This window comes from Orycteropus afer, unplaced genomic scaffold (genome assembly GCF_000298275.1).
Source record: "Orycteropus afer afer isolate SDZICR_OR568_19922 unplaced genomic scaffold, OryAfe1.0 scaffold00320, whole genome shotgun sequence".
NCBI classification, from domain to species: Eukaryota; Metazoa; Chordata; class Mammalia; order Tubulidentata; family Orycteropodidae; genus Orycteropus; species Orycteropus afer.
In genome coordinates, this window is record NW_006921907.1 from 3308890 (window position 1) to 3319925 (window position 11036).

An 11036-nucleotide genomic window follows, 5' to 3' on the forward strand; every position below is an offset into this window, starting at 1 on the left:
GAGCTTGATGTCCCCTGCGACTATGGTCCCAAGCCCGCAGGATCAACTACTCGGTCCCTCTGGGTAGCTGGCTGTGACCAAGCAATGACCATAACCTTGGAATTTGCAAACTCTTGAAGAAACATTGAAATGGAATCCAAATTATGTCTACATCTTCAGGTCAAGGAAGCCTCAGGTGGTAGCTGTGTTATCTTTGGCTCTTTTGAAGATTCTGACTTGTTTGCACTGGGGTCATGGGATATAGAGGAAGAGAGGTAGTAGAAGGAGAGGTCATGTGGTATAGTGGAAGGAAAGCTGAATTTGGAATAAGAGGGCATCGTTAGCATGTTGACTCAGCAACTTACTGTTCTGAGCCTCCATTTAATCATTTATAAAATATGCCTATCTACCCAGCAGGTGTGAAAATGAAGATAAAATGTGTAGTACATACTAGCATATGACAACTGCTTGTTACATGAGTAGTGAGTTAAACTTTATAAAAATATAGTTAAGGGAATGCTGGGAAGGTGGCAGCATGAGCAGGTCTAGGATTCTGACCCTCCCCACATGAACACCTATTTATTGTACAACTATAAAGCTGTGCTCAACCCTGTAAGAACTCTGAAAAGGCGGACAAAGGACACCAACAAGGAGCTGTATACCGAATAAAGGAAAAGACAAATTTCATATGGTAGGGAATTCTCTTTTTCCATTGTCCCCACCTCTTGCCCCTGAATTGCTGTTAAAGATGTTGGAAAAATTTAGAAGGATAGTGTTTATGGCTGCATAACATGATGACATAATGCCACTGAATTCTACAGGAAATGTTTAAATGGAAAATGTTTTATGTATCTTTACATACATGTATATGTATATATTTGATTCAACACTTGAACCCGTACAGCTTATCAATCAGCACAGGCTATGTTATGCAGTAGTAACAAACAACCCCCAAGTCTTAGTGGCCTGTAACAACAAAGGTTTATTTCTCGTTCATTCTGTGTGTCTTTCACAAAGCAGCTGCCTATCTGCTTTGTCTTAACCTCACTATAGAGCCAGGAAGATGCAGAAGCCATGATTACTCATCATTGTGACAGAAGTGAAAAAGAAAGCTCAACAGAGTATAGGACAAGCTCTTGAAGGAAAAATAGTCCCACCATGTGCCAATCGGTGGAAACTGGAATTACATGGCAAATAGCCCTGCTGTTTCTTCTGTGTGCTGTTGAGTTGATCTCAACTCGTAGCGACCTTATAGGACAGAGTAGAGGTGCCCCATAGAGTTTTCTAGGCTGAAATCTTTATGGGGGCACATCTCCAGGCCTTTATTTCCCACAGAGTGGCTTGTGGGTTTGAACTGCCAGTCTTTGTGTTAGCAGCTGAGCACTGAACATCACACCACCAGGACTCTTTAAACAGCCCTGAAACTACCCAAATAATAGTTTTACTTTTTATTATTTCTCTGATTCCTTCATAAAGGTGAGCCATAGAGTTGTTGGATGCAGCTTTCTGAATGAATGCTAGGAAACATCTTTAAGCACTATTCCCTGTCTGGGAGCTGTGATGGTGTAGTGGTTAAACCATTTGGCTGCTAACCAGAAGGGCTGTTGTTTGAACCCACCAGTTGCTCTGCAGGAGAAAGATGAAGCAGTCTGCTTCCATAATGATTTACAGCCTTGGAAACCCTATGGGGCAGTTCTACTCTGTACTATAGGGTCACTGTGATTCGGGATCAATTCAAGGACAGAGGTTTTTTTTTTGTTTTGTTTTGTTTTTGTAATTTCTCCTGATCAATTATCCTCTGGTTCATGGCAAAAGATTGCCTTTAATCTTCCATATTGAGTTTGGAGCAATACATTTCAAACACCATTTAACTGAGTTAAAGATTTAGAAGTGCAAGTGTATGATGTCCTGATGCAATTTCTTTTCATTTAAAATTTTTTTTTTTTTTCTTTCCCTCTATGTGATACTGCCCCTCTGGTGTCTCATGGCTGATTGATCTAAGGGGTGCATCTCCCTAGAGTAGGTGGGTGCATCACCCTGTGGTAGGTGTTCTGCATGTAGGTCTTTCTACTGTTGGGCTGAAAGGTAATCCATGGAAGTGAGTCCATGGCATGAAGGGTAACACAGGGCCATAGTTCAGGGTTTCTCCCAGTCTCTATCTGACCAGTAATTCTGGTCATTTTTGTGTTTTTTAATTTTCTTATACATTTTCCTTCTCACTCTATCCAGGATCTCCAGTTTTGATCCCTTTCCTAGCAGCTGGGATTGGTAGCCAGGAACCATCTAGTTTTTCTGGTCTCGGGGTCGTGAAGGCTGAGGTCCTCATGGTCCATCGTATTCTTGGATTAATTGTTTCCAGGTGCCTTTTATTTTCTTTACTCTTCTTTGGTTTAGTTGAGAGGAAACCAATAGGGCACCTTAGATGGCCACTTGAAAGCTTTTAAGACCCCAATCACTACTCACCAAAGTAAGTTGTGGAACAAGATTTTTATGTACTATGTTGTGCCAATTGAATGTGGTGTCCCCTGAGACTATGGTACCGGGTCCACAGGCCCGGTTATAGTCTATTATGGTGTTTGGTTGTCTCTGAGAAGTTACTTCAACTCTGACTTCTGTTGCTTACGTAATGTATGTGGCTAATTATTGTAGCACAAAGTCTTATGTAAGATTATCTTCAGCCAAATCCATCCTTAGTCTAGGGTATATTCCTCTTAGGCTACCCCCACCTGGTCTTCTCACCTGTCTGTGCATTAATCCATAGCTTGGTGCTTGGTGTTAATGGTAATGCAGTATTGTGCATGTACTAGTATTTCCTCTGTTGTCTGTATCTTATGTGCACGTTTCAGTGTCCTTCCTTTCCCCAATGTCATCATGCTGGTCACAGACTTTCCACACCATCCCTCCCCTCACCCAAATCGACATGTGACCCCCATCTAGTTCCAAATTTTCCTTCTCCTTCCCTCCTATCCCCAGTAGCCAACAAAGTGAATTTCCTTCCCTGAGTAAACCTTTCCTTGACTTTGTACAATAATGGGCTCATACAATATTTGTCCTTCTGTGATTGACTTATTTCATTTGCATAATATCCTCCAAATTCACCCACATTGTGAGATGATTCATGTATTCTTCATTATTCTTTAACATTGCATAGTATTCACTTGTGTGAATGTACCATAGTTGAGTTCATGTGTTGATGTGCATTTAGGTTGTTTCCATCTCTTTGCTGTAGTGAAATGTGCTGCAGTGAACATGGGTGTGCATATGTCTGTTCGTGTCCTGTCTCTCACCTCTTTAGGATATATTTCTAGTAATGGAATTACTGGATCAAATAGTATTTTTATTTTCACTTTTTTAAGGAAATGTTATACCATTTTCCATAATGGTTGTACCATTTTGCAGTCCCACCAGCAGGATATGGGAGTTCCAATCTCTCCATAACCTCACCAGCATTTGTTATTTTCTGTCTTGCTGAACTTTGCTATTATTGCTGGGGTAAGATGATATCTCATTGTTGTTTTGATTTGCATCTCTCTGATGGCTGATGATTATGAGCATTTCCTCATGTGTTTGTTGGCCACCAGGGTATCTTCTTTAGTGAAGTGTCTTTTCATGTCCCTTGCACATTTTTGAATTGAGTTGTTTGTCTTTTTGGTGTTGAGGTATTGAAGTTTCCTATAAATTTTGGAGATAAGTTCCCTGTCAGACATGTCATAGCCAAATATTTTTTTCCCAATCTGTAGGTTCTTTTTACCTTTTTGGAGAAGTCTTTTGATGTACATAAGAATTTAATTTTTTTTCCCTCCCCTCCCCTCCTACCCCTGGTAACCAAAAAAGAAAATTTCCTTCCATATATAAACCTTTCCTTGACTTTTATAATAATAGACTAATACAATATTTGTCCTTCTGTGATTGACTTATTTCACTCAGCATAATGTCCTCCAATGGTACAACCACTGTGGAAAGCAGTGTAGCAATTTTTTAAAAAGTTGGAATTAGAAACACCATTTGACCCAGCCATTCCATTACTAGGTATACATCCTAAAGAAGTGAGAGCCATTACAAGAACAGACATATGCATGCCCATGTTCATTGCAGCACTATTTGTTGTTTGTTGTTGTTAGGTGCCATTGAGTTGCTTCTGACTCATAGTGACCCCATGCATAGCAGAACAAAACACCACACAATCCTATGCCAGCTCCATGATCCTTGCTATACTGGAGCCCATTGTCGCAGCCACCGTGTCAATCCATCTTGTCAAAGCCCTTCCCCTCTTTCGTCCACCCTCCACCTTACCAAGCATAACATCCTTCTCCAGGGAATGGTCCCCTCTGACAACATGACCAAAGTAGATGAGATGAAGTCTGGCCATTCTCGCTTCCAAGGAACATCTCGGCTGCACTTCCTCCAGGACAGATCTGTTAGTTCTTTTGGCAGTCCATGGTACCTTCAGCATTCTTCGCCAGCACCACAACTCAAAAACATCAACTCTTCTTCGGTCTCCCTTATTCATTGTCCAGTTCTCACATGCATACGGGGTGATTGGAAATATCATGGCCTGTGGCAGGCCCAACTTAGTCCTCAAGGAGACATCCTTGCTCTTCAGCACTTGAAAGAGTTCCTTCACAGCCGACCTTCCCAGTGCTACACGTCGTCTAATGTCCTGACTGCTGCTTCCATTGGTGTCGATTGTAGAACCAAGCAAAGTGAATTCTTTGACAACCTCCATCTTTTCTCCATTTATCATGATGCTGTTTATTGGTCCAGCTGTGAGGATTTTTGTCTTTTTTATATCGAGATATAATTCATACTGCAGACTGTGTTCCTCACTCTTTCCTCAGTAAGTGCTTCAAGTCGTCCTCACTATCAGCAAGCAAAATTGTATCATCAGCATATCTCAGGTTGTTAATGATTTTTCCTTCAATCCTGATGCCACGTTTTTCTTCATATAGTCCAGCGTCTTGGATTATTTGCTCAGCATATAGATTGAATAAGTATGGGGAAGGGATACAACCCTGACGCACTCCCTTCCTGATTTTAAACCATGCAGTGTCCCCTTGTTCTGTTGGAATGACAGCCTCCTGGTCAAGGTACAGGTTCCTCATGAGTATAATCATGTGTTTGGGAATTCTCGTTCTTCTCAATGTTATCCATAATTTGCCATGATCCACACAATCAAATGCTTTTGCATAGTCAATAAAGCACAAGTAAACATCTTTCTGGTATTCTTTGCCTTGAGTCAAGATCCATCTGACAGCAGCTATAAAATCCCTTGTTCCATATCCTCTTTGAATCCAGCTTGAACCTCTGGAAGTTCTCTGTCAATATGCTGCTGCAACCGTTTTTGAATTATTTTCAGTAAGATCTTACTTGTGTGCGATATTAATGATATAGTTCGATAATTTCCACATTCTGTGGGATCACCTTTCTTTGGAATGTGTACAAATATGGATGTCTTCCAGTCAGTTGGCCAGGTAGCTGTCTTCCGAATCTCTTGGCATAACTGAGTGAGTGCCTCCAGCGCGGCATTCGTTTGTTGAAATATCTCAATGGGTATTCCGTCAATTTAGTGAAGTGTCTTTTCATGTCCCTTGCCCGTTTTTGAATTGGGTTGTTTGTCTTTTTGGTGTTGAGGTGTTGAAGTTTTCTATAAATTTTGGAGATAATCCCCTGTCAGGTATGTCATAGCCAAATATTTTTTTTCCCAATCTGTAGGTTCTCTAATTACTTTTTTGGAGAAGTCTTTCGATGTGCATAAGAATTTAATTTTTTTTTCCTCCCCTCCCACCCCTGGTAACCAACAAAGAAAATTTCCTTCCATATATAAACTTTTCCTTGACTTTTATAATAACAGACTAATACAATATTTGTTCTTCTGTGATTGACTTCCATCAAGCACTATTTACAATAGCCAAAAGCTAGAAACAACCTAGGTGTCCATCAACTGAGGAATGAATAACCAAACTATGGTACATACACACAATGGAATACTATGCAACCCTAAAGAATAATGTAGAATCTGCAAAATACTGCATAATGTGGATGAACTTGAAGAATTTATTTTTTAAAAACTCCCAGTGATCTAGTTTCTCTTCCTTTGCCTGTGCATCTTGGGTTATGCTTGATAGTCTATTTATGCCATATATTAGAGCCCCTAGATTTGCCTCTAGGAGCTCTGGCAGCATAGTGCCTAAAGCATTTGACTGCTAACCAGAAGGCTGGCGGTTCAAACCCACCAGCCACTCCACAGAGGGAAAATGGGGCAATCTACTTCTGTAGTGATACTGCCTTGGAAACCCAAGGAGTGGTCACTATGAGTCGGGTCCGACTCGATGGCACATAACAACAACAAGAAGATATTATCTTTGATGAGCTTTATAATTTTGGGCTTTATATTTAAGTCTTTGATCCAACTTGAGTTCGTTTTTGTGTATGGGGTGAGGTATGAGTCTTGTTTCATTTTTCGGCAAGTGGATATCCAATTTTGCCAGCACGATTTGTTAAAGAGACTATCTCTCCCCCATTTAATGGGTTTTGGTCCTTTGTCAAAGATCAGCTGTCCATAGATGGATGGATCTATTTCTGGGCTTTCCATTCTGCTCCATTGGTCTATCTGTCTATCATTGTACCAATACTATGCTCTTTTAACTACTGTGGCTGGATAGTAGGTTTTGAGATCCAGGAGCGTGAACCTCCTGTTTTGTTTTTCTTCTGCAGCAATGATTTGCTTATCTGAAGTCTCTTTCCTTTCCATATGAAATTAGTGATTGGTTTTTCCATGTCCTTAAAAAATGTTGATGGACTCTGGATTGGGATTGTATTGAACGTGTAGATTGTTTCAAGTAATATTGACATTTTCACACTATTCACTCTTCCTACCCACGAACAAGGCATGTTCTTCCATTTGTGTAGATCCCTCGTAGTTTCTTGTAATAGTGTTTTATAGTTTCTTCATTTAGGTCTTTTGTGTCCCTGGTAAGATTTATCCCTAAATATTTTACCTTTTTGGTAGCTATCGTAAATGGTATTGTTTTCTTTATTTCCTTTTCAGAGGCCTCTTTGTTGATGTAGAGGAATTCAACTGATTTTGTTATGTTTACCTTGTATCCTGCCACTTTGCTGAACCTTTCTATTAGTTCCAGTAATTTTTTTGCTGAGTCTCTTGGGTCTTCTGTGTACAGGATCATGTCATCTGCAAATAGAGATAACTTTACTTCTTCTTTGCCAATTTGGATGCTTTTTACTTCTCTTTCTTGCCTTATTGGCCTGGCTAGGACTTCCAACACAATGTTAAATAAAAATGGTGATAGAGGCCATCTTTGTCTAGTTCCTATCACAAGGGGGAATGCTTTGAGTCTTTCTCCATTAACAATAATGTTGGCTGCTGGTTTTGTATATATGCCCTTTATTATGTTGAGTATTTTTCCTTCTTTCCCTATTTTGCTGAGAGTTTTGAACAGTAATCAGTGTTGAATTTTGTCAAATGCCCCTTCTGCATTGATTGATACGATCATATGGTTTTTTTGTTTTGTGTTGTTTATATAGTGGATTACATTCATTGTTTTTCTGATGTTGAATCATCCTTGCGAACCTGGTATAAATCCCACTTGATAATGATGTACTATTTTTTGATATGTTGTTGGATTCTGTTGGCTAGGATTTTGTTGAAGATTTTTGCATCTATATTCATAAGGGTTATTGGTCTGTAGTTTTCCTTTTTAGTGGTGTCTTTCCTTGGTTTGGGTATCAGTGTTATGCTTGCTTCATAGAATGAATTTGAGAGTATTCCATCTTTTTCTATGTTCTAGAATAGTTTGAGTTGTATAGGTCTCAGCTCTTCTCTGAATGCTTGGTAAAATTCTCCAGTGAAGCCATCTGGGCCAGGACTTTTTTGTGGGGAGTTTTTTTTTTTTTTTTTTTTTTTTATGACCTGCTCAATTTCTTCTTTTGTTATGAGTCTGTTCAAGTTTTCTGTCTCCGACTAGGTTAGTTGAGGTAGGTCTTGTGTTTCTAGAAATTTGTCTATCTCTTCTAGTTTCTCAAATCCTGATGCAAGATCTGATGTGCTCAATTTTATGGCATTTGTGGCCAATTCTTATTTCTCAATAGAAGGTAAAGCTACTTTATGTTTAAAGTCAAATTTAAATAATTATCGGTAAAACTGAACCTTCAAAATGTTGAGTAAAAAACATCTCATTGTGTTACATCTCATTATGATATTTCTACAGCCTGAAAAATATATCCATATATATGTATGTATATATGTGTATCCCGAGAAAAGAAAGTATCATAGAGGTAAATTTTATTTATGGTTCTCTAATTGTGCCATTAGGAGCTCTGGTAGCATAGTGCCTAAGGCACTTGACTGCTAACCAGAAGGCTGGCGGTTCAAGCCCATCAGCCACTCCTCGGAAGGAAGGTTGGGCAATCCTACTTCCGTAGTGATGCTGCCTCGGAAAACCAAGGAGGGGTCGCTATGAGTCGGGGCCAACTCGACGGCATATAACAACAACAACAACAATTGTGCCATTAAGGAGCTCTGGTGGTGCGGTGCCTAAGGCATTTCACTGCTAAACAGAAGATTGGTGGTTCAAATCCATCAGCTGCTCCACAGAAGGAAGATGAGGCAATTTACTTTGGTAAAGAATTACTACCTTGGAAACCCAATGGGGGTTGCTATGAGTTGGAATCAGCTTGATGGGAGTGGGTAGGATTTGGTTTGGTAATTGTGCCATTAAATTATGAAGGCCATCTGCTGATCACAGAGTTGAGTTTGTGAAATGATCTTAGAAACACGGAGACAGACCTCTGGCTTATCCATGCATGGTCCCTGCAATTGCCCCATCTGCCTGAAGGTCTCACATCAATCCCTCAAACCCCTCTGTGATGCAGGCATGCTGATCCTCTCCCCCTTTTTCTCCACATGCTACAGCCTCTGTGCTTTTCTGTAGGTTGATTCCTCTGACTAGACCAACCTCACTTTCTCTACCTAGAAAAATAAATACCTGCTCCTTAATTACTTAGCTCCAATTTCATGTCTTCTGTGAAGCTGTCCCCATTCTCTCTGAGAGAGCAAACTGTTCCCTCCTCTGTAATTCCAAAGCACTTTGATGATGGTTTTTTTATAGTACTTAGCACATTTCATTGCAATGGTCTTTCTCTCTCCCTTAGTCATTGCTATATCTCTAGCACCGACCATAGTACTCAGTGCATACTGGATGTCTCATAAACAAATGAACAGGCCATGCCCAGGATGGGAAACCAGCTCTTGTAATCCTGACTGTGATCATGCTTCATTTCAATCAAACTGCCTGTGATTGGCTTAGCAGTAAAGATATTCTCCTGCAGATAAAGGCAGAGCTGTCTCTGAGCCTTCTCCCTTCTCTGTGAAAATGTTCTAAGAACATAAAGATCCTCATAATAACACAAGTTCTTTGTTAGAACATATGTGCTCTGAGGACAAGGATGTTTTCTGATTTATTCAGTACTCTGTTGCTGGAGCCCAGAATAGTATTGGATCGATAATAAGGAGGCAATATACATTTGTTGAACGAATAAACAAAACACACTATGAAAACATTTAGCTATGATTACCTTCCCCCAGGAGGACAGGGAGAGAGAAAAGGACACTGGGCAAATTACAGCTGGATGTTGTAGGAGAGGTGGAACAGTCTGGACCATGGCATTGCAGAGATGGGCAGGTCTGTTTCTGGTAAAAACTGATACTTCTCTGTGTTGAAAGGAATGAGGTGAGTTTGATCCACAAGGTACCTGCTTGGCCACCCTTCAGGTGGCCATCATCCAACTCTTGGGGACCCCAGTGTCTGGATTATAATGTTTCTTCTTTCTCAGAATCATGTCAATAAAACTGTCATCTCTCTTAATAAACTCAGACTCAGAAGCCCCAAGTTTGGCAACAGCAGGGGCAGCCTATGTGAGAATTGCTAACAGGACTTGATCATCTAGTCTTGCTAAGATTTTTCTTTCCCTGGCAATTTCTCTGCCACCACCACTCAGGCTGCTCCCATTAGCATGGTGGCTAAAGTGTATAGCCACATGAATTCATTGTGGTAGTTTAAATGAAGTCCTTAAGATGTAGTTCTCTCTATCTGATATCTTAGGGTTCAAGTCCTGACTTTTTGATTATGAGAAAACTACTTCACTTTTCTAGCCTCAGTTTCCTCAGGTGTAAAATGTGGGGAATAATGTCTAATAAAGCTGTTTGAAGGATTGAGAGCCCTGGTGATGCAATGGTTAAGGTTAGCACTCAGCTGCCAACTGAAAAGTTGATGGTTCTAACTCACCTAGCAGCTCCATAGCAGAAAGACCTGGCAAGGTCTAGAAAACCCAATGGGAGGGGGGTCCTACTCAGTCACACGGGGTTGCTAGAGTCAAAATTGACTTGATGGTACCTTCCAACAACAACAACAATACAGCTGTTTTCAGAAACAGGTGGATGTTCAATAGATACATATATTAGCAGCTGGACTAGACTTAACCAGGTGAGAAAGAATGGAACACAAATGAGACTTTATTAGAGGTTCAGGGATAACCAAAGGAATACCCCTGTTCTTGCTGAACCCATTTCAACTCATAGTGACCCTGAGGCTACAGGCAGGCTGGTGCTACAGATGGAGGAGCTGCTAAGGCAGTGGTGTCACTAGGTTGGTGTCACACGGCATCCAGCACAGCGACTCAGCAACCACCCCCTCTAAGGCACCCGCCTGTCAGGGTGCGGGAGGGTGGGCCATGGTACCCGCCATTGGGTGTAGAGGAGGGTCTCTGCCTTGGCCAGTGGGAAAAGGGAGGAGCTGCCATGTGTGCATGGGGGGCACCATAGGGAGTGGGCCAGGTTACAAGTTGGGGTGCTGGCTCTGGGGAGAAGCAGGCCACTCCACCCTTTGTGGGAGTAGGGAGGATTTGGCCAGCTGGCCCACTCAGAAGGGATTGTGTGTGTGTGTGTGTGTGTGTGTGAGAGAGAGAGAGAGAGAGAGAGAGAGAGAGAGAGAGAGAGAGACAGTATGAGTAACTGTACTCTGGATGACACCAACCCTAGTGAT